This window comes from Bubalus kerabau, chromosome 1 (assembly GCF_029407905.1).
Source record: "Bubalus kerabau isolate K-KA32 ecotype Philippines breed swamp buffalo chromosome 1, PCC_UOA_SB_1v2, whole genome shotgun sequence".
Classification (NCBI taxonomy): Eukaryota; Metazoa; Chordata; class Mammalia; order Artiodactyla; family Bovidae; genus Bubalus; species Bubalus kerabau.
Window position 1 is genome coordinate 152,740,157 of NC_073624.1, and position 23,956 is coordinate 152,764,112.

Here is a 23,956-nt window from a genome sequence, read left to right on the forward strand (position 1 = left end):
GTAGAAAGTGTAGACACACCTCATTTAATTGAGCTTCACTTTTTTTTAACAGTAGTTTATTTCTTTATTTATTTTGGCTGTGCTGCTCTTCACTCTTCTCTAGTCTCAGTGAGCAAGGCCTACTCTCTAGTTGTGGCACGCAGGCTTTTCATGACACTGGCATCTCCTGTTGCAGAGCGTGGGCTGCAGGGCACGCAGGTTTCAGCAGTTGTGGCACGTGGGTTCATTGGTTGCAGTTCCAGGCTCTAGAATACAGGCTCAATAGTTGCGGCCCAGGGGCTTAGTTGCTTCGTGGCATGTGGGATCTTCCCAGATTAGGGATCGAACCCATGTCTCCTGCACTGGCAGGTGAATTCATTACCACTGGGACACCAGGGAAGTCCCCATTTTTTCATTATTATACTTGTTATGGCAGTCTCTGATCAACAATCTCTGCTGTTAATGTTATTTTGGGGCATCACAAATCATGCCTGTGTAACACAACAAATTTCATAAACATTGCTCTGTTCTGACCAATCCACCAACCAGCTGTTTCCCCATCTCCCTTTTCTAGAGCTTCCCTATTCCCTGAGACACAACAATATAGAAATTAAAAACCCTACACTGGCCTCTAAGTGTTCAAATGAAAGGAAGAGTCACATGTCTCTCACTTTAAATCAGAAGCTAGAAGTGATTAAGCTTAGTGAGGAAGGAATGTCAAGAGCCAAGACAAGCTGAAAGCTATGTCTTATGCAGGAACAGTTGGCCAAGTCGTTAATGCAAAGGAAAAGTTCTTGAAGGAAATTAAAAGTGCTACTCCAGTGACACACGAATGATAAGAAAGTGAAACAGCCTTACTGCTGATATGGAGAAAGTGTTTGTGGTCTGGGTAGAAGATCAAACCAGCCACAACATTCTCTTAAACCAAAACTTACGCCAGAGCAAGGCCCTAACTCTACTCAATTCTGTGAAGGCTGAGAGAAGTAAGGAAGCTGTAGAAGAAAAGTTTGAAGCTAACAGAGGTTGGTTCACGAGGTTTAAGGAAAGAAGTCATCTCTGTAACATAGAAACCCAAGGTGAAGTAGCAAGTGCTGATGTAGAAGGTACAGCAAGTTGTTCAGAAGATGTGGCTGAGACATTTAATAAAGGTGGCTACACTAAACAACAGATTTTCAATGCAGACAAAATAGCCTCTATCAGAAGAAAATGACATCTAGGACTTTCATAGCTGGAGAGAAGTCAAAGTCCAGCTTCAAAGCTTCAAAACACAGCCTGGCTCTCTTGTTAGGGGCTAATGCTGTTATCAAACCAAATTCAACCTGTCTAACAGACAGCAAAGCCAATCTACTGACACCAAGCTGTGGTGAAGGAAAGTACAGCATTTGTTACATGGCACCAAGCAAGAACAGGTAACTCAAGCTCAAAAGACCAAAACTCCCTGATGGCTTTCAGGCAAGGGTTTTTAAAGGCAACATTAGAATTGAGGGTTGCAGAGTGCGTGATCAGCTTATGGACTTTTTTCCGATTGGTCAATGATGAGATAACAAGATGACATTTTAGAAATTTTAATCATCAACCTTCTGGTTCCAACCAGTCTAGGGTCTGTGAAAAATTCTTAAAATGATGGGACTACAAGACAACCTTACCTGCTTCCTGAGAAATCTGTATGCAGGTCTGGAAGCAACAGTTAGTACTGGACATGGAACAACAGACTGGTTCCAAATTGGGAAAGGAGGACGTCAAGGCTGTATATTGTCACCTGCTTATTTAACTTATGTGCAGAGTACACTGTGCGAAATACTGGGCAGGATGAAGCACAGCTGGAATCAAGATTACTGGGAGAAATACCAATAACCTCAGATACACAGATGACACCACTCTTATGGCAGAAAGCAAAGAAGAACTAAACAGCCTATTGATGAAAGTGAAAGAGGACTGAAAAAGCTGGCTTAAAACTCTCAACATTCAAAAAAACTAAGATCATGGCATCCGGTCTCATCACTTCATGGCAAATAGATGGGGAACCCGTGGAAACAGTGACAGACTTTATTTTCTTGGGCTCCAAAATCACCGCAGATGGTGACTGCAGCCATAAAATCAAAAAACACTTCCTCTCTGGAAGAAAAGCTATGACCAACCTAGACAGCATATTAAAAAGCAGAGACATTACTTTGCCAACAGAGGTCCGTCTAGTCAAAGCTATGGTTTTTCCAGTAGTCATGTACAAATATAAGAGTTGGACTATAAAGAAAGTTGACGGACAAAGAATTGATGTTCTTGAACTGTGGTATTGGAGAAGACTCTTGAGAGTCCCTTGAACTGCAAGGAGATCAAATCAGTCAATCCTGAAGGAAATCAGTCCTGAATATTCATTGGAAGGACTGATGCTGAAGCTGAAACTTCAATACTCTGGCCACCTGATGCGAAGAACTGACTCATTGGGAAAGACCCTGATACTAGGAAAGATTGAGGGCAGGAGAAGAAGGGGACGACAGAGGATGAGATGGTTGAATGGCATCACCGACTAGATGGACATCAGTTTGAGCAAGGTCTGGGAGCTGGTGATGGACAGGTAAGCCTGGTGTGCTGCAGTCCATGGGGTTGCAAAGAGTCAGACATGACTGAGCAACAGAACTGAACTGAATCTAAGGTCTAGTGCTTATCGTTAGTATACAGTCACCGGATGTAGATCTGGGTGGGGATTTTAGTTTCCGCAGAGCAACTCAAAGATATGTGTCATATTGTTACGTATATCCCTTCAGGAGGAACTAAGAGTCCTGTGATTCTGTTTTATCACTGAACTATGGTTTAAGCTATCATTACTTTTTTTGCTTGATTGCTTTTCCTTTGTTTCTGCATTTCCTCATTTCTCTAATTAATAACTACTTGAGTCTGCTCTGTGGAATTCTGCCTCCTAGGGAAGGCCTAGGAGACTAAAACGTTTTCTACAAACAAGAAACAGGGGTTATGGAGGGGCTTTTGTATTTGGTAAGGCCCCACAGGGTCCTGCTCGGTTTCAATATAGTCGGTGACTTTAAGTCAAAACCAACAATCATTTACTGTTTCAAAAATCTTAGGGCCCTTATGAATTATGCTAAGTCTACTCTGTATCCTATACATGGAACAACAAATGGACAGAAACGGTAGGGACCTAACAGAAAGAGAAGATATTAAGAAGAATACAAAGAAGAATTATACAAAAAAGATCTTAATGGCCAGGATAAACACAATGGTGTGATCACTTACCAGGATGTCAGGAACCAGACATCCTGGAGTGCGAAGTCAAGTGGGCCTTAAGAAGCATCACAACAAACAAAGCTAGTAGAGGCTATGGAATTTCAGCTATTTCAAATCCTGAAAGATGATGCTGTTAAAGTGCTACACTCAATATGTCAGCAAATTTGGAAAACTCAACAGTGGCCACGGGACTGGAGAAGGTCAATTTTCATTCCAATCCCAAAGAAGGGCAATGCCAAAGAATGTTCAAACTACCACACAATTGCACTCATTTCATATGCTAGCAAGATAATGCTCAAAATCCTTCAAGCTAGGCTTCAACAGTATGTGAACTGAGAGCTTCCAGATGTATAAGCTGGAAGTGAAAAAGGCAGAGGAACCAGAGATCAAATTGTCAACATTTGTTGGAACACAGAAAATGAGTTCCAGAAAAACATCCACTTCTGCTTCACTGACTACACTAAAGCCTTTGACTGTGTGGATCACAATAAACTGTGGAAAATACTTAGAGATAGGAATACCAGACCACCTTACCTGTCTCCCAAGAAAACTGTATGCAGGTCAAGAAGCAACACTTAGAACTGGACATGGAACAACACACTGGTTCAAACTTGAGAAAGGAGTACATCAAGGCTGTATATTGTCACCCTGTTTATTTAACTTATAGCAGAGTACATCATGCAAAATGCCAGGCTGGACAAAGCACAAGCTGGAATCAAGATTGCCAGGAGAAATATCAATAACCTCAGATATGCAGATGACACCACCCTTATGGCAGAAAGCAAAGAGGAACCAAAGAGCCTCTTGATGAGGGTGAAATAGGAGAGCAAAAAAGCTGGCTTAAAACTCAACATTCAAAAAACTAAGATCATGACATCTAGCCCCATCACTTCATGGCAAATAGATGGGGAAACAATGGAAACAGTGACAGATTTTATTTTCTTGGGCTTCAACAAAATCACTGGGGATGGTGACAGCAGCCATGAAATTAAAAGATGCTTGCTCCTTGGAAGAAAAGCTAAGACACACCTAGATAGCATATTGAAAAGCAGAGATGTTACTTTGCCATCAAAGGTCCATACAGTCAAAGCCATGGTTTTCCAGTACTCACATACGGATGTGAGAGCCAGATCATAAAGAAGGCTGAGTGCTTAAGAATTGATGTTTTCAAACTGTGGTGTTTGCGAAGACTCTTGAGAGTCCCTTGGACAGCAAGGAGATCAAACCAGTCAATCTTAAAGGAAATCAACCCTGAATATTCATTGGAAGGACTGATTCTGAAGCTGAAGCTCTAATACTTTGGCCACCTGATGCGAAGAGCTGACTCATTGGAAAAGACCCTAATTGGGAAAGATTGAAGGCAGAAGGAGAAGGGAATGAGAGAGGATGAGATGGGATCGTATCACTAACTCAACGGACATGAGTTTGAGCAAACTCCAGAAGATGGTAAAGGACAGGGAAGCCTGACGTGTTGCAGTCCATGGAGTCGCAAAGAGCTGGACACAACTGAGCAACTGAACAACAGTACTCTGTCTGTGCTCTGTAAATGGAACAACAGAGCCTGGATGACAGCATATCCGTTTACATGGTTTACTGAATATTTCAAGTCCTGTGCTGAGACCTATAACTCAGAAAAAAAGATTCTTTGCAAATTATTGCTGTTCATTGACAATGTACCTAGTCACCTAAGAGTTCTGATGGAGATATACCAAATTAATGTTTTCATGCTTGCTAACACAACATCCATTCTGTAGCTCATGCATCAAGGAGAAATTTTGACTTTCAGGTCTTATTAAAACAGGAGGGAAGGAAATAACCTCTAAAAGAATGACACAGCCCTTGAGGATAAGACACAAACTGGTCAGAACCAGCTAGGTCCAAGATGCAGATTTGATTTTCATGAATCTTGAGCCTCATTATATGCTCACTGCAATATTAATACATTAGCATCTAAATGACACACCTACAGTATCATTGGTGTCATGACACTTTGGAAGCTAACCATAAAAGGTCTAAAAGTGAGCAGTGGCCCAATTCCTGGAAATCTCTGCCCCTTCCCCAAAACCCTCCCACTCCTTAAAACTAACCACACACTCTATCTGTGGACAGTGTTTCTCCTAAGGCCATTCTCATTTCACCTTTTGAGATGGATTGTAGTCTGTCTATGGACTGTGTATCTAGATAAATCCACTTCCTATCTATCACTCTGTCCCTCACTGAATTCTTTCTGCAATGAGACATAGAGAACCTGAGCTTTATTAAGTTCTGAGACCAGGCGTGTGATCTCAATTAAAAGACAGTGGGATCAGGTCTCAATCTGGGTGGGCAGTTTCATTATTATTTAAGAAACACATTTTGTAAAGCCATAGCTGCCATGCTGCTTGTATTGCTGGTTAAGTGATAGAATTTCTGTTATGTGAGAAGCCAAGGTTTGACTCAGAATATACTGCACATCCCTTTAGGGCTTCTCCGATGGCTCGGCAGTAAAGAATCCACCTGCAGTGCAAGAGATACCGGAGATGCAGGTTCAGTCTCTGGGTCGGGAAGATCCCCTGGAGGAAGAAATAACAACCCGCTCCAGTATTCTTGCCTAAGAAATCCCATGGACAGAGAAGCCTGGCAAGCTACAATCCAAAGGGTCACAAAGAGTCAAACACAACTGAGCACGCATACACATAGCTGCTATAGATAGTAAATCCTCTAATGGATCTGGACAAAGTCAAGTGAAAACCTTTTAGAAAGCACACTCTTCATTCTAAAAGCCTTTAAGAATATTTGTGAGGAATTCTTTGTGGTCCAGTGGTTAGGACTCTCATTGCCAAGGGCCTGGCTTCAACCCCTGGTCGGGGAACTAAAATCCCACAAGCCATGAGGACTGATCAAAAAATAATAATAATAATAATATTTGTGATTCATGGGAACAGGTCAAGTATCAGGAGTTTGGAAGAGGTTTATTCCAACCTTCATGGATGACTTTGAGGGGTTCATGATAAAACTTGAACAGATAAGGAGTTACTTCTACAGATGAGCAAAGAATGTGGTTTTTTGAGATGGAATCTACTCCTAGTGAACATGCTATGAAGACTGCTGAAATGACAACAAAAGATTTAGAATACTGCATAAACTTAGTTCATAAAACAGTGGCAGGTTTTGAGAGGACTGACTCCAATTTTGAAAGAAATTCTACTGTGGGTAAAATGCTATCAAAACAGCATTGCAAAGTACAGAGAAGTCATTTGTAAAAGGCACAGTCACTTGATGTGGCCACGTTCGTTGTTCTCTTATTTTAAGAAGCCATCACTACCACCCTAAGCTTTAGCAACCATCACCTCAATGGCCCGATGGCTCAGTCTGCAGCAGACCCTCCAACAGCAGAAAGATTACAATTCACTGAAGGCTCAGATGTTGGTTAGCATTTTTTGGCAATAAAGTATTTTTTAACTAAGATATATATATTTGGGGGCGTTTCTTGGTGGTCCAGGGGTAGGACTTTCACTGCCATGGTCCTAATTGAATCCCTGGTCAGGGAACTAAGATCCCACAAGCCTGAGAGTACAGTTAAAAGAAGTGTATTTTTTAGATATAACGCTATTTCATACTTAGGAGACTACAGTATACTGCGTATATTTACAGTATATTATATAGTAAATTATATTTACTCTTATATCCAGTGGCATACAAAAATTCAGTTGACCCACTTTATTGCAGTATTCTTTTTATTGTGGTGCTCTGGAACCAAACTGCCTATAAATATCATTACTAAGATTTACTGAAAAAAATGAAGATCTAACCTAAAGGTATGCAGTCCCCAATACTAAGATGAGAGCTTAAAAAAGAAATAATTATTATACTTCACATTTAATACAAAGTTTGAAATTTGCATTAAATTGTATTAGCCCAATTCCTGAGGTTTATTTAGAAAGGGTGGAGATAAGGAAACTATAATTAAAAAACTAAGACATAATCCTTCAGAGGAAGTATGTGCTTCATAGGGTTATTGTAAAGAATAAATGAATCATTGCATGTAAAGTTTGAGCAGAGGGGCTGGTACATGGTATTGCTCAACAGAAGTTATTGTTGGAGAAAACCTTCTCCATTTTCTCATGTCCCTATTTTTCCCTCTTAAGCCAACATCATCAAAATTAGTTTGACTGTATTTAACACAAACATGTACAAAATTTAAAACATGGGTTTGGGTGGACTTCGGGAGTTGGTGATGGACAAGGAGGCCTGGTGTGCTGTGGTTCACAGGGTTGCAAAGAGTCGGACACGACTGAGCAACTGAACTGAACTGAACTGACACAGTTCACAAAGTGATTTTTACAATCACTATAACTTAATACTTACAACAGTTCAATGAAGAAACAAAGGAAAACTAGAATTTGAGTGCCTATTACATGACAGCTACTATACTGAGAATTAACATGTAGTATTTCACTTAATTTGTTCAGGTAGGTTATTATTATCCTAATTTCACAGATAAGAGAATTAAGGTTCAGAAGCAGCATTAAATTTCACACAGCAGCATTAAATTGAAGGGCTAAGATTTGAATTCTGTCTAGCTCCAAAGTTCATACTCTTATGACTAAAAACTATTTTCAGCCCTATAAGAGTTTCTCATTCTCTTATTCAATTATTCTTTCATTCACTCCTTCACTCAATCAAACAATTCAACAGTGCCAGCACACTGCTATAAGCTACTGATATAAAAATTAATAAAACAGCATCTGCTCTCATAGCCTAGAGGGGGTGTATGTCTGAAGGAGGGATGGATGAACACAAATCAACCAGAATACAATTAAGTAAGAATTCAATAATAGTAATATAAGCCGAATGCTACTGAAATATGGAGGTTAAATACTAGCTTAGGGGAATAAGAAAAAGCACCATAGAAGAAACAGTTTCACCTGAAATTTTTAAAATATGTGATTACAACTTGATAAAGAGCATCTACACAAAAGCCTGCAGCTAACATCACACTTAAAGGTGAAATAATACTTTCCCCCTAAGGTTAGGAAATATACAACGAGGCTGTATATTGTCACCCTGCTTATTCAACATATATGCAGAGTATAGCATGGGAAATGCTGGGCTGGATGAATCACAAGCTGGAATCAAGATTACCAGGAGAAATATCAACAACCTCAGATATGCACATGATACCACCCTAATGGAAAAAATGAAGAGGAACTAAAGAGACTCTTGGTGACAATGAAAGAGGAAAGTAAAAAAGCTGGCTTTAAACTCAACATTCAAAAAGAACTAAGATCATGGCATTCAGTCCTATCACTTCATGGCAAGTAGAAGGAGAAAAAGTGGAAACAGTGACAGATTTTATTTTCTTGGATTCCCAAATCACTGCAGACAGTGACTATAGCCATGAAATTAAAAGATGCTTACTCCTTGAAAGGAAAGCTATGACAAACCTAGGCAGTGTATTAAAAAGCAGAGACATCACTTTGCCAATAAAGGTCCATATAGTCAAAGCTATGGTTTTCCCAGTAGTCATGTACAAGATGTGAGAGTTGGCTGAGTGCTGAAAAAATGATGCTTTTGAACTGTGGTGCTAGAGAAGACTCTTGAGAGTTCCTTGGACTGCAAGGAGATCAAACCAGTCAATGCTGAAGGAAATCAACTCTGAGTATTCTTTGGAAGGACTGATACTGAAGATGAAACTCCAATATATTGACCATCTGATATGAAGAGCAGACTCATTGGAAAAGACTCTGATGCTGGGAAAGACTGAAGGCAAAAGAAGGGGGCAGCAGAGGATGAAAAGATTAAATAGCATCACCAACTCAATGGACATGAATTTGAGCAAACTCCAGGAGACAGCAAAGGGCAGGGAAGCCTGGAATGCTGCAGTCTATGGGATCGCAAAGAGTCAGACATAACTTAGTGATTGAACAACAACAAACAGGAACAAAGCAAGGAGGCCTGCTGTCATATATTTAATATCAGCAGTTCTAGGCACTGTAATTAGCAAGAAAGAAGAATAAAACACATACAGATTGGAAAGGGAGAAATAAAACTCTATTTGCAAATGACATAAGGTCTATATAGACAATCCCAAGGAATATACTAAAACACTCCTAGAAGTAATAATAAGATCACAGGATATAAGATCAACACACAAAAATCAATCGATTTCTATATACAGTTGACCCTTGAACAACACAGGGGTTAGAGAAGCAGACACCCTGAGCAGTGGAAAATCCCTACATAACTTTACAGTCACCCACCAGTATCCATGGCTCCATACCCTCCTATTCAACTGAAGGAAGAATATGTAGTATTACAGTATGTATTTTTTTCTAAAAATCCATATATAAGTGGACCTGTGTCGTTCAAACCTGTGTTGTTTAAGGGTCAATTGTACTAACAAAAGATGTGCAGAAATCAAAATTAAAAACATATTACCATTTAAAATCACTCTAAAAAATTAAATACTTAAGTATATACTCTTACCAAAAACATGTACAGGGTCTGTATGCCGAAAGTTAAAAAATGCTGAAAGAAAGAGATCAAAGAAGACATAAATAAACAGGCTTGTTCATTGACTGGAAGACTCAACATGATAAAAATGTCAATTCTCCCCAAATTAATATATAAGTTTAATGCATGGATGGTATGGGGAGGGAGGAAGGAGGAGGGTTCAGGATGGGGAACACATGTATACCTGTGGCAGATCCATTTCGATATTTGGCAAAACTAATACAATATTGTAAAGTTTAAAAAAAAAAAAGTTTAATGCAATTCCTATCAAAATCCTAGTAAGGCTTTTTTAAGACTTAAACAAATTTATTCTCAAATTTACATGGAAAGGTACAGACTCTAAAACTGCTGAAACAATCTTGATAAAGAATAATAAGTGGAAGGAATTATTCTACCCAATATCAAGCTTATTTCAAAGCTCCTGTCATCAAAAGAATGTGATACTGATACATAGATTAATGGAACAGAATAGAGAACCCCAAATTAAGGACCTACATAAATATTCTTAGGGCTTCCCAAGTGGCTCAGTGGTAAAAGAATCCACTTGCCAATGAAGGAGACACAGTTTGATTTTTGACAAAAATGAAAAAACAATTTATAGGAAAAAGGAAAACCTTTTCAACAAATAGTGCTGGAGCAACTAAAATTCCATTGCAAAGACATTAATTAAACTTAAACTTCATACCTAATATAAATATTAAATCAAAATTATCAAGAACTTAAATGTAAAATATAAAACTCTTAGGAAAAAATATAGAAGAAAATCTTTGTGATCTAGAGTCAGGCAAAGAGTTCTTAGACTTGACACCAAAACCTTGATTCATAAAGGAAAAATCGATAAATTGTACCTCATCAAAATTAAAAACTTTTGTACAATAAAAGCTGAGGGGAAAGAATGAAAAGAAAAGCTACAGACTGGGAGAAATTATTTGCAAACCACATATTCAATAAAGAACTAGTACTCTGAATATACAAAGATCAAAACTCAACAGTAAAAAATCAAACTATACAATTAGAAAATAAGTACAAGACAAAAGATTCTTCACCAAAAAGGGTATACAGTTGGCAAACAAACATGTGAAAAGATGTTTAACATGTTTAAAGATGTTTAACAGCCACTGCTGCTAAGTCGCTTCAGTCGTGTCTGACTCTGTGCCACCCCATAGACGGCAACCCACCAGGCTCCTCCGTCCCTGGGATTCTCCAGGCAAGAACACTGGAGTGGGTTGCCATTTCCTTCTCCAATGTATGAAAGTGAAAAGTGAAAGTGAAGTCGCTCAGTCATGTCCGACTCTTAGCAACCCCATGGACCACAGCCTACCAGGCTCCTCTGCCCATGGGATTTTCCAGGCAAGAGTACTGGAGTGGGGTGCCATTGCCTTCTCCGACTAGGGAAATGTAAATCAAAACCACAAAGCATCTATCATCTATTAGAATATCTATAGAACATCATCTATCAGAATAGCTAAAATAAAAAGTAGTGACAACACCAAATACCAGTGGATCATTGGTACACTGCTGATGGGAATGTAAAATTTATTTTACTGCCACTCTGAAAAACAGTCAGCCAGTTTCTTAAAAAACTAATCGTGCAACTACTATACAACCCAACAATTATACTCCTGGACATATATCCCAGAGAAATGGAAACATGTTCATATAAAACTTGTACACAAATGTTCACAGCAGCTTTGTAACAGCCCAAAACTGGAATCAGCCCAGACGTCTTTGAGCAGGTGAATGTTTAAACAAATGGTTGTATAGGCATATCAGAGAATAATTCTCAGCAATAAAAAAGATACAAAATACTGATACATGCAACAACCTGAATGAATCTCCAGGAAATAATGCTGAATGGAAAAAAAAAAGGGCAAGCCCCCAAAATTATATAGTATAGGATTCTATCTGAGGCTTCCTGGATAGCTCAGCTGGTAAAGAACCCACCTGCAATGCAAGAGACCGTGGTTCGATTCCTGGGTTGGGAAGATCCCCTGAAGAAGGGATAGGCTACCCACTCCAGTATTTGGGGACTTCCCTGGTGGCTCAGACTGTAAAGAATTTGACTGCAGTGTGGGAGATCTGGGTTCGATCTGTGGGTTGGGAAGATTCCCTGGAGGAGGGCATGGCAACCCACTCCAGTATTCTTGCCTGGAGAATCCCCATGGACAGAAGAGCCTGGCGGGCTAAGTTCCATGGGATCATAAAGAGTCAGACATGGCTGAGTGACTAAACACAGCACAACACAGGATTCTATTTATAAAACATGCGGGATCTTAGTTCCCCAACCAGGGAAACTAGATAATACTGGGAACTAGAATCTGAACAAGCTTAGTGCCATAGGCTCAAACAGTAGGTTCACCATCATCAATGCCACTAGAAACAGGTTTCGATCAAAGTGTCAGTCACTCTGTAAAAAACAGCACTGGGCAAAGTCAGGATAACAGACAAGTTTTTGACTTGTTGGGGAATACAGAGTAGTTTAGACTGGCTAAAATAATAACAGTGGAAATCTAACTGGAAATAAAACTAGAATCACAGGTCAGTCTTTGATAGTCCATAGAATATCACTGAACACTGTTGAACAGGAAAGTGACAAAAAGCAAAGTACAGCTTTTTACTCAGTTTTTTTAACTGGCTGATATTCAATGAAGCTCAAGGAAAGCCAATACACTGCCAAGACTCATTGGACACTGGAGGCTCCCGGGTGCAAAATTTAAGGAGGCCCTCACTCTCAAGTAGGGTTGTACTTACACAACCCTAAGAGTGAGTACCTCCTTAAATTTTGCACTTGCAAAACCCTTAGTATTCTTATTTTGTGAGCTAAGCACCTCATTTGCCTCATTCATAACAGCCAAAAAGTAGAAACAATCCAAATGGATAAAAAAGAATGTGCTCTATTCATATAAGGGAATACAGAATATTTTTGGTGATAAAAAGAATGAAATACTAATACATGCCACAATATGGTTGAACCTTGAAAATACTATGCTGAATGAGAGAAGTCAGTCACAAAAGACTATATATTGATAGTTTATGATTCCATTTATATGAAATGTCCAGAATAGGTAAATCTACAGAGATAGAAGTAAATTAGTAGCTCCTAAGGGGGGGGGAGAGGTTGAGAAGGAGAATGACTGCCTATGGATATAGTTTCTTTGGGGGGGTGATAAAAATGTAATAAAATTGATTGAACTGACAGTTGCACAACTATGAACATACAGTAACGTTTGAATTGTACACTTTAAATGATTGAATTGCGAGTTATATCTTAATAAAATTTGTTTTTAAAGCAGATGTTTAGCAACTATCTATTGAAATAAAGCATAAAAAGGAAGAAAGTCATTGTGAAATAAGAACTCCAAATTGAATTTTTTTAAAAGCAGTTGATTCTTTTCATGAGTTGTTAAGAGGAAGCACAGGAAAAACAACTCTAAATCAGACTTTTATACTTTGCCCAACTAAAATCATAATCAGAGTTTGGTTCATAAAGATTTCCTACTCAAAATAACTTGCTAGCAGGCAATTTGTGACTTAAACAGTGGTCTTGACTTATAAAGCATATTCATGTATGTGTCTGCTATAAACCATCAATTTAAAAAAGATAAACAACTTACAAATATACTATATGGCACTGTCTCCAAAACAAAAATAAATAGAATTTGGATAGCCTTTTCTATAGATGTATTCTCTAAGGGGAAAGGCTGAAAACTGAACCTCAAACTGAATTCTGCTTTCCCACTAATTCTCATTAAACATTAAAAAAAAGTGTTCATATTTTTAATACTGATAAACCAACTTAAACACTTTAGTGAAGGTATGATCAAATAGGTGAACGACTCGGCATTAACCTGGACATTAGAATTTATTCAGTATTATTTCTTCTGGGAATAATACTGTTTTACTAGCAGCTAAATACTTAAGTACTTTATATGATTTTCCTAACTCCATACCCAACCATTCCGCCTCTTTCCAATGCTCAGCAATGTATGTCTGGAAAATCCCTTTACTTAATACCCACAATTCCCAGAATGTTTTGCTCTGCTTCTGCCCTCTCTCACCTTTTATTTGATGCCTTCACTTGCAGGTACACCCAAACTTTAACAGAACAGGGAATCATCTGCAGCTATCAGTAATGGACGGAGAAGGCAATGGTACCCCACTCCAGTACTCTTGCCTGGAAAATCCCATGGATGGAAGAGCCTGGTAGGCTGCAGTCCATGGGGTCGCTAAGAGTCGGACACGACTGAGCAACTTCACTTTCACCTTTCACTTTCATGCACTGGAGAAGGAAATGGCAACCCACTCCGGTGTTCTTGCCTGGAGAATCCCAGGGATGGCGGAGCCTGGCGGGCTGCCGTCTATGGGGTCACCGAGTCGGACATGACTGATGCGACTTAGCAGCAGCAGCAGCAGCAGTAATGGAAAAGTTCTAGAATGGGATGGCAAGCTATATGTGAGCAGCAATTCCTAGGTTTTTCTCTACCTTCTGTACTTGGCCATTTTGACAGTCTTTAAGGCAGATACTCTTATTCAGATACCTATTCCTCTGAGGTGGTGCCCAACAGAACTTTCTGCACTAATGGAAACGTTCAGTATCTTCACTGTGTAATACAGCAGACACATGTGACTACTGTGTACTTGAAATGTGGCTGGTACAACTGAAGGACAGAATTTTTACTTTAATTTTAAAAGCCACATGTGGCTAGTGGTCTGCATACTGAACAGCACAGCTAGCCGAGATTCCTGCAGAGACTAAAACTAGTGCTGTAATGCTAAACGCCTCAGCTGGTGTCCAGACACCCAATCAGGATCCTGCTAGTCCTGTCTCCTGGAAGATGTTCCCTGCATCCCCCAACTTGATGAGATGACCCTACATAATGAATAAATAAATCATCTCAAACCACAGTATGAGTATCTGCCTAATTTTCTATAGCTAGTACCTCAACTCCTGCTGCTTTGAGCTTGGAGTTACCACCTTCCTTCAGATACTGCATATTTGATCACTGTTTCTCAGACTTTAAGGTATTTATGAATCACCTTGGGATTTGGTTAAGATGTGGGTTCTAATGTGGCATTTCTAACACGCTTCAAGGTGCTTCTATGGTTTTAACCCTAGGTTCTTGGTTCTCCTACCCCCTGATTTGAATGGTGTTACTGATGGGTCAGCAGCAAACATTAATTCAGATCTCCTAAATATAACAGTACGCTTTTCAGTCATCAAATATTTGTACCACGTAATACAGCTGCACAAAAATATCAATTCTGAGCAGTTGATGTTATTTGATGTGACATTCATTTTTTTGAGCACACATTTTACAGAGGCGGCTACGACAATGAGCTAAAGATCACAATTCTAATAACTGAACAACTGGAAAGGGAACCAAGGTTTGCTTGATTCCAAAGCTCACGTTCTTTCTGCTATGCCAACCTTCTCCTCAATGCTTAACTCAGGAATGTCCACATGTTGGGATTTCCCTTCAGAAGACAGTCGTGGAGGAACATTGCTCCTGAAAAGTTATTGCTTCTCCCCAGGCATAATAATAATCAGAAAAACCAGCTTCTTCCATATGTATGATTAAATATCAGACACCGTTAATATTTATACATTCTATTGTAGATTTTCAACCCAACCAATTTTATTTAGCTATCCTCTCCCCAACTTTTTTGTTTTGGCCGAGTGGCACGTGGGATCTTAGTTCCTGACCAGGGATTAAAACCATGCCTCCTGCTGTGGAAATGCAAAGTCTTAACCACTGGACTGCTAGAGAAGTCCCAAGAGCCTTCTTAAGAAAGTCCTCAAAGTCCAGAGGCCATTATGAAAAAGATGTGACTTGTATTTTTTGTGTAAAATACAAAAAATTTAGTATATTAATAGGCACTATAGATAATGCAACACACTGGAGAAAATATGCATAATAGATACTAAAATATGGATCTGTATCTATATACATATAAAGAGTTCTTAGTTCTTGTTAATCAATAGGTAAAAGAAAACAATCCAATTAAAAAATACATAAAGAACAGAATAAGCAATTTAAAAAGAAATATAAACAGCCCATCAAACAAAAAGATGCTAAAACTAAAAAGTAATCTGAAAACTACAAATTAAAATGTAAAAATCTGCCTGTTACATTAGTAAAAATGTACAAGACGGATATTCAGTGTCAGAGGCACTTTCATAGACTGCTGGTGGAATAAAGAATGGCACACAGGCTGTCTGAAAGGCAAACTGGCTGTATATTTCAAAACTAAAAACATGTAAACCTTTTAAACAACATTTCTAGGCACATATTCTAGAGGTAATATAGAACAGTTGCACAAGAGACAAGAATATGGGATGTTCATTTCAGTGTTCCCAATAACTGCAAAAATCTGAGACAACTTAAATGTCCATAGATAAAGAAACAGTTAAATAGATTACATACATTCAAACTGAAATACAATCAGCTGTTAAAAAGTACGAACTGACAGGATGAGATTTCAAAAGCATATTGCTAACTTTAAAAAAAGCTGCAGAAAAAACATCATTCCACTGACTTTAAAAAGATATATATAGACATAGAAATTATAAATAGAAATTGCATATAATGCATAGAAAAAGAACTGGAAAATTCACCAAACAGGATAGTTCTGGAAGTGGAACCTTTGCTTCTTAGCCTCCACATAAAGTTTTTATTATTTTTAAAGAATGTACTCTTTTTTTCTCTTTCTTCAAATCAAGTATATAGTTTAAACATCTGTAAGATTTTTAAATGTTCTAAAAAAGACAAACAAGGTCAACAAAAAATGTTTAATTTGCAGTTTTCAGATCACAGGAGTCTGCGCATCTTTTTTTTTTTAATTGAAGTAGTTATTTTACAATGGTGTGCTAATTTCAGCAAAGTGACTCAAATATAGGTTGATAGGGAAGCATATATCAGACTGTTTTTCAGATTCTTTTCCATTATAGGTTGTATTCCAAGATTTTGAATATAGTTTCCTGTGCTATACAGTAGGTCCTTGTTTTATTTATTTCATATATAGCAGTGTGTCCGTTGGAGAAGGCGATGGCACCCCACTCCAGTACTCTTGCCTGGAAAATCCCACGGACAGCGGAGCCTGGTAGGCTACAGTCCATGGGGTCGCTAAGAGTCAGACACGACTGAGCGATTTCCCTTTCACTTTTCACTTTCACACATTGGAGAAGGAAATGGCAACCCACTCCAGTGTTCTTGCCTGGAGAATCCCAAGGACGGGGGAGCCTGGTGGGCTGCCGTCTCTGGGGTCGCACAGAGTCAGACACGACTGAAGCCGACTTAGCAGCAGCAGCAGCAGCAGCAGCAGCGTGTCCGTTAATTCCAAACTCCCTCCACTCTGCCTTCTCCCTTTGTTAGTTTTCTATGTCTGTGAGTCTGTTTTTTATTTCTTTATTGGATATTTATATTTCTCTCTGTGAAACTGCTTATTCTACTCTTTGCCTAATTTGTCCTTCAGTCACTAAGTCATGTCCGACTCTGCAACCCCACGGACTGCAACACACCAGGCTTTCTTGTCCTTCACTATCTCCTTGAGTTTGCCTAATAAAAAAAAATAAATAAATACAGGAAAATGTTCAACCTCACAGGTAATAAAAGAGATGGAAATCTAAAGTGAGATATCACTTTTCACCTACCATGAGAGTAAATCGTTTCTGGTTTGTTCAATGTCTATTTACTATTGCTAATATAAATGCTGAGAAAGAAATACTTTTTTCCAGTGGATAAAACCTTTCCAGAGGGTGTGTGTAGAAAAAGTCTCTAGGCTCTCCTGTGGTGGGTGGAGTTAAAGAAAAGCTTTTAGATCATCATCCTCCTAACACATCATCAAATGCTTTCAGTTTTCAACCCTTCTGAAGAAGTTCCCTTCTCACCCCTTAAGACTCTTTCTCATCTCATTGTCTTGCTCTAAACCTTTCTTGGAAAAATGTCTCAATGCCTCAAAAATAACTCACATAAAAACATAGGCACACAGCCCACTTAGTTAAAAGGTGTTAGAAAACATGAGAATCTCATTCACACCCACGTGCTATTCCAGCTAAAATCTATACAGAGGGACTGATGCAGAAAGTCAACTCAATTGGAAAAAAAAAACACTGACTCACCTTCAAATCTGCATGTATTTCTTAAAAACACCTAGGACACTGCAGCTGTGTGACTCTGGGCAAGTCATTTAAAAGTTCTCAGTGTCCTCAATATAAAAGGGAGACATAAAATTTGAATTTCAACCAGGAAATCAGAATTTGGACTTTGGAATATAGTTTTAAAAATCTGAAAGCAAATATTTGTGCGTATGTGTGTGTGTGCATGCGCGCAAAGTCGCTTCAGCCATGTCCGACTCTTGATGACCATTTGGACTGTAGCCCGCCATGCTCCTCTGTCCACGGGATTCTCCAGGCAAGGATACTGGAATGGGTTGCCATGAGCTCCTCTAGGGGATCTTCCCAACCCAGGGATCAAACCCACATCTCTTACATTGGCATTGGCAGGCGGGTTCTATAACACTAGCAAAACCTGAAAGCAAATACACCAAAAAAAAAAAAAAAAAAAAAGCCCCGAACTGCAGCAGTCTACAAAAATGTTTGCCTAAATCCCTCAGTCTGCTGTAATAACAGTTGCCCTATATATGAATATAGATAACTCCTGATCGCGACAGGAGAGGCGATTCCCCTGCGTGGTCTGGAAGGGGTTCCCGGCCTTCCCGGCGCACCTCATTTCCACTGTTAAAATCATCAGTTTCTGGAAGCTTACAGATGTTAACAATTGCTTATTATAACTATTTCCCCAAGCAAAGCTCCCTATACAATTATACACAACATGAATATGGTAATTTACTCAATTCTCTGTACAATACAAACCTCATATTTAGCATCATGCTAATATTCAAATTAGTTCCCCCATAGTGTAAATATTTGAGGGAGCAAAATCTATGAATAAAGAGAGACTGAATTTTAGTCTTCTGGCCAATTCCATGTTCAATGTCTGGCCCCCTTATCCCCATTCCAAGGCTCCTTTACTGCAAAAAGAAAGGAATCCTGCTTAGGTTTTCAGTTGCATAGATTTCCAACTCCAGTCCCTAATCTCCCATTTACTAGCTCCGTGATATTAGACAACTGCCTTAATGTTTTAAGCTTCAATTTTCTTATCTTTAAAATTGAAGTATTAGTATCAGCTGAGTATTGTTAAGATAAAATGAGAAAATTGAGGCGGGAAGAGGGGTGGAAAATAAATAAATGAAATGAGATAATGTGCCTAAGACATTAATAATCACTCAATGAATGATAGCATTTATGCTTCTTCTTACTATTATTGACTTAAGAATGTTCCGTGATGTTTAAGAATACTTTTAAAAGACTATTAAATTATGAACTGACCCCTTAATTTTCTCAAGCTTCCATTCTAATTTTATCTCTTCTGAAAAACATAATATGTTTTATTAATGTGTCATAATTTAGAATTTGCTTAATATTTTGTAATTTTTTTAATAGTTTTTTTCCATTTTATTCTTGTCAACTATTGTTGACAAGTACTCCCTAGGGCCGGAATTTTGTTTCATAAGCCTGTGTTCACAAATGTATCGTGTTTACTACATTGTAATGATTTGCTACTCTATTTTGCTCTCTGCGCAATTTCAAGGCAAAGAGCAAGGCTTACTTGTATTTGTACCCAGAAGGCTTAGTTATCAAACACAGAGAGGTCTCAATAAATGTTTGTCGAAAGGATAAATGAACGAATTTATCTTTTCCCCCAACCCCTGCAATGCCTTGCACAGTACTCTACACATAATAGGAACTCAGTAAAGCTTCTTAATGGATTCATGGAGAAGTCTTTTGGACTCAACCACATAAAGCTTTATCTTGCCTCAGAAAATCATTTCAACTTTAAAAATTAGCTACTAACATTACAAATTAAAAGTTGTAATCTAACATATATCAAATAAATAGGTTCAATGACTAACCACAACAAGGCTAGCTCTAGAAGGATTAAAATCCATTATTCTAATTAATGAATTTGTGAACCTCAACATGGAAAAATCCAGTTACATAATCAAAAGAGAGGTTATGCTTTTGCAAATTTAAACGTACCAAAAATAGTGAGAAAAAATGATCAGAAAGCTTGCATCTGTAGATAGAAATGAACAAATTATTTTTCATGCCTGAATTGAAACCACTGTTTTCATCAGAAATAAGAAAACTGGTCCAAACCTGTCTCTAGAAAACACTCCTTGAGACTCAGTGTAAATGCTTTGCCCTCGCAGTGATTTTAACTCCTAGAAGCCTCCTTTTATTTCCAGACTGACGGATATTCAAAACTCTGTCTCCTAAAATAAAAATTCGTTCATTTCTTAAAAGGCAAAGAACCAGAACAGACACAAGGTTTTATATTCAAGTAACTAAAACTATCCCTAGTGCTCAGCCTGGTGCTTCTACAACAGAAACATTTTCTTAGTTTTAAATCATATTCATGGAAGGTTTAAAAGTCGTACTACACATTCTTCACTGTATGATCTAAACTGAGTTTACACCGCATATATAATCTCATAAGTACACCGTAAAGAAATTCTACACTTGAATGAATCTGGAAAGAAACGTGAGCTTTGCACACACCCCCTTCTTCCAACTCAATACGCACATCTTGGTTTTTTTTCTCAAGAATTTCTCTCTCCCGCCCCCATCCCACACGTTATTTCAGAGCAGCAATCATTCATTACCCCACTCAGAGTCTCTCCACCGAAAGAACCTTTCCAACTAATACTATTTCACCCAAACCCTCCATTCACATCTCAGAGTCCGTGGGGGATTTCTTTGGAAGGGGCGGGGGGCGGTGAAGTTCCAGCACGCCACCATTCCCGCCAAGCCCTTTAGAAGGAACCAGGTCTTAGCGCGCAGTCCCGGACTAGTGTTAGGCGGACCCCAGTAAACTGCGAAGGTCTGACACCGCACCCGCCGCTCCACCCTCCCCCCCAACCCCCGCCTCTCCGCCAGGGCAAAGCAAACCGGGCCCAATCTCTGGGCTCCCATTCAACATACCCTCCTCCTCGCTGTACCCCATTTCTTCCCACTTATTCCTCGGTGTAGCCCGGTCTCTTTTTCCAATTCTGACTCCCCATAAACATCTTGCTCCCAACACACACACCCTTCTATACTCCTGCCCCTGCCCCTTGAACCCTTCTACACCCGGGTCCCTCCCCCTTGGACCTCGCGGCAGCTCCAGCCGTTCCCGCGTGCCCTGGTGCAGACCGGCGCCCTGTCCTTATAACCACTGGACCTGGGTCCCACCCAACACGTCACACGAGAGCCCATTTCTCCCGCGACCCGACCTTCCCCACCCCCTCCCTAAGCGCTACCCCCCCAGCACCCTGTTACCTCCGGCCCCGCCCCCCTGAGGGTGTCGCACTCACCGCTTCTGCCGCCGCATCCTTAACCGCCGCGGCTGCTATAGCTACAGGGAGCCAAGGCAACCAGCTCTCGCGACAGTTTCCACAGCTACGGCGAGAACAGCCGGGAAGAGCCTCTCGCAAGAAAGTAAATGAGTCAGGCTCTAGACGGCTAAGTATATCTCGCGATAGTGTTGTGTAAAATGGCGGCTGTAAGGCGCTTCGGGGGTGGCCCGGAAAGGTTTGGAGGTGGGCGAGGGCGGGGAAGGATCTTGAACTGGCGGGAGAGTCGGAAAACTATTGTAGGTAGGACGCTGGAACGGTCCCATCTGAGGAAAGTTAGTATGGCGAATCCTACACTGGAATAACTTTAGGGATGTGGCCGTCATTTCCCAGTGTCTCAGACTTGGAACAGTGTCACCTTTAACTGAAGTTCCGTCTTCCTGGTATTTTCTTTTTGCCTGCCCAGTAGAGATGGAGCGAGCAAGCCAGAAATTGACCTTTCCGTATCTTCGTTAACCTTTCTTCAGGAAATTCATCCGTTCTTCCCCTACCCTGGTTTGTAAAGGACATTTGACTTAACAGAAATGTTTATGTTTATGTACTGGTGCCCCGCCCCCATCAATTCTCCCTACCAAAATAGGAAATAAAAGTTTGTTGTTGTTGTTTTTAATCGAGCATAAGCACAGGTGTTTGGATGCGGAAGGGGGCCGCGTTGGTGCGTGATCTGAACTTTGCAGTTGCTTGCCACCCTTTGGGCACATCCTTAGTTGATGACTCTCAACACAGTTTTTAAGGGCTTTCTCTCCTGGTGGCTCAGACGGTAACGCGTCTGCCTGCGATATGGGAGACCCGGGTTCGATCTCTGGGTCAGGAAGATCCTCTGGAGAAGGAAATGGTAACCCACTCCACCCTTGCCTGGAAAATCCCATGGATGGAGGAGCCTGATACGCTACAGTCCATGGGGTCGCAAAGAGTCGGACACGACTGAGCGACTTCACTTTCCTTTCCTTTCTCTACTCTCAAAAAGCTGTAAATGCAGACTGAGTAGGATCTGGAACAGAAGATGGATATATAAAGAACGTTGTTCGGTGAGAATAAAAGTAATAAATGGAGAATTCATTTTCTTCTCTCCAAGCCCCTGAATAGCTCTCATAATCTAGACCAGTGCTGTCCAGTAGAAACATACTGTGAGCCATAACATGCAATTTAAAATTTGTAGTAGCCACATTTTTTTAAAAGTAAGAAAAAGGAAATTTAGTAATCCACATAATCCAACATATTCAAAATATTTCGACATGTAATCAATATTTTGAAATTTCTAAAAATATTTATTTTTGGCTGCATTGGTTCTTAGTTGCAGCACATAGGATCTTCCTTGCAGCATGCAGGATTTTTTGCTGTGATGTGCAGATTCTTTGTCTCAGGGCCTGGGCTTCTCTCTAGCTGTGGTGCTGCCCAGGTACAGGAGCACAGAGGCTCAGCAGTTGCATGTGGACAAGCTTAGTAGTTTCAGCATGAGGGATTGTCTCTAGTTGTGGCCCACCAGCTCCGGAGCAAGTGGGCTCAGTAGTCCTGCAGCATGTGGGATCTTAGGTCCCCAACTAGGGATCCAAATGGAGTCCCCTGCAGTGGAAGAAGTTTCTACTGCTGCTGCTAAGTCGCTTCAGTCATGTCCGACTCTGTGCGACCCCATAGGCGGCAGCCCATCAGGCTCCCCCGTCCCTGGGATTCTCCAGGCAAGAACACTGGAGTGGGTTGCCATTTCCTTCTCCAATGCATGAAAGTGAAAAGTGAAAGTGAAGTCGCTCCGTCATGTCCGACTCTTGGCAAAGTTTCTACTGGAAAGCTCTAAACCCTGCACTAGATAATGCATTATCTGAGTGACTTTAGGAGCACAGTATTATGGGCATGTGATTTATGTAAAAGAACCCCTGAAGTTGCTAACTCAAATGACTGCAGAGCCTAGGTGACTGACAATAAAAGATGACCTGGTGTAAAACGTAAGGTGGTAGTGGAGGCTAGGGCCTGCTAAAGACTACAAGCTTCTATTTGAAAGGGAGGTTTCCTGAAGCCATATGGAAAACAGCATGGAAATTCCTCAAAAAATTAAAAATAGAGCTACTATATGATCCAACAATTCCACTCCTGGGAATTTATCTGAAGAAAATGAAAATGCTAACTAGAAAAGATATATGCACCCCTGTGTTCTTTACAGCATTATTTACAGTTGTTAAAATTTAAAGCAACCAAAGTTCCCATCAATAGATGAATGGATAAAGAATGTGATACATAAATATTATATATATCATGTATATATAATGGAATATTACTCAGACATAAAAAAGAATGAGATCTTGTAATTAGTAACAACTTGGGTAGACCCAAAAGGCATTAGGCTAAGTGAAATAAGTCAGACAGAAAGACAGATACTGTATGATTTCACTTATGTGTGAAGTCTAAAAAACAAATGAGCAAACAAAAACTAGAAACAGTTATAGGTACAGAGAAAAAACAGGTGGTTGCCTGACAGAAGGGTGGTGTGGAGAAGAAAGACAGGTGAGGGAGACTAAGGTACAAACTTCCAGTTGCAAAATAAATGTCACTGGTATGAAATGTACAACATAGGGAATATAGTCAATAATTGTGTAAAATCTTTTTATGGTGACATCGTAATGACTTATTGTAGTGATAATTTTGCAATGTATAAAAATATCAAATCACTATGTTGTGTAACAGGAACTATATAGTGTTATAGGTTAATTATACTTCAAAGATAAACTCATAGAAAGATCAGATTTGTAGTTACCAGAGGTAGGGAGTTGACAGGAGTGGGGAATTGGATGAAGGTAAT

The 23,956-nt window shown here is 39.7% G+C and overlaps 1 protein-coding gene and 1 pseudogene across 6 annotated transcripts in view; one reads left to right on the forward strand and one right to left on the reverse strand.

Moving 5' to 3' along the window:
- The window catches only part of USP54 (ubiquitin specific peptidase 54), a 133,879-nt gene extending 112,609 nt beyond the window's left edge, over positions 1 to 21,270 (reverse strand). For 2 of the 6 annotated variants that reach the window (XM_055535884.1, XM_055535891.1), the window contains exons 1-2: positions 21,127 to 21,186; positions 9,685 to 9,726 (exon numbers count right to left, since the gene is read on the reverse strand). The gene's annotated coding sequence lies outside the window, so the exon portion shown is untranslated. Of the gene's footprint in view, positions 1 to 9,684; positions 9,727 to 20,755; positions 20,883 to 21,091 lie in introns of those variants that run through there. The other 4 variants (XM_055535920.1, XM_055535901.1, XM_055535929.1 and 1 more) reach the window with 4 other exon arrangements.
- Positions 151 to 21,304, forward strand: LOC129656010 (tigger transposable element-derived protein 1-like; annotated as a pseudogene).
- Positions 21,305 to 23,956: the final 2,652 nt, after the last annotated feature.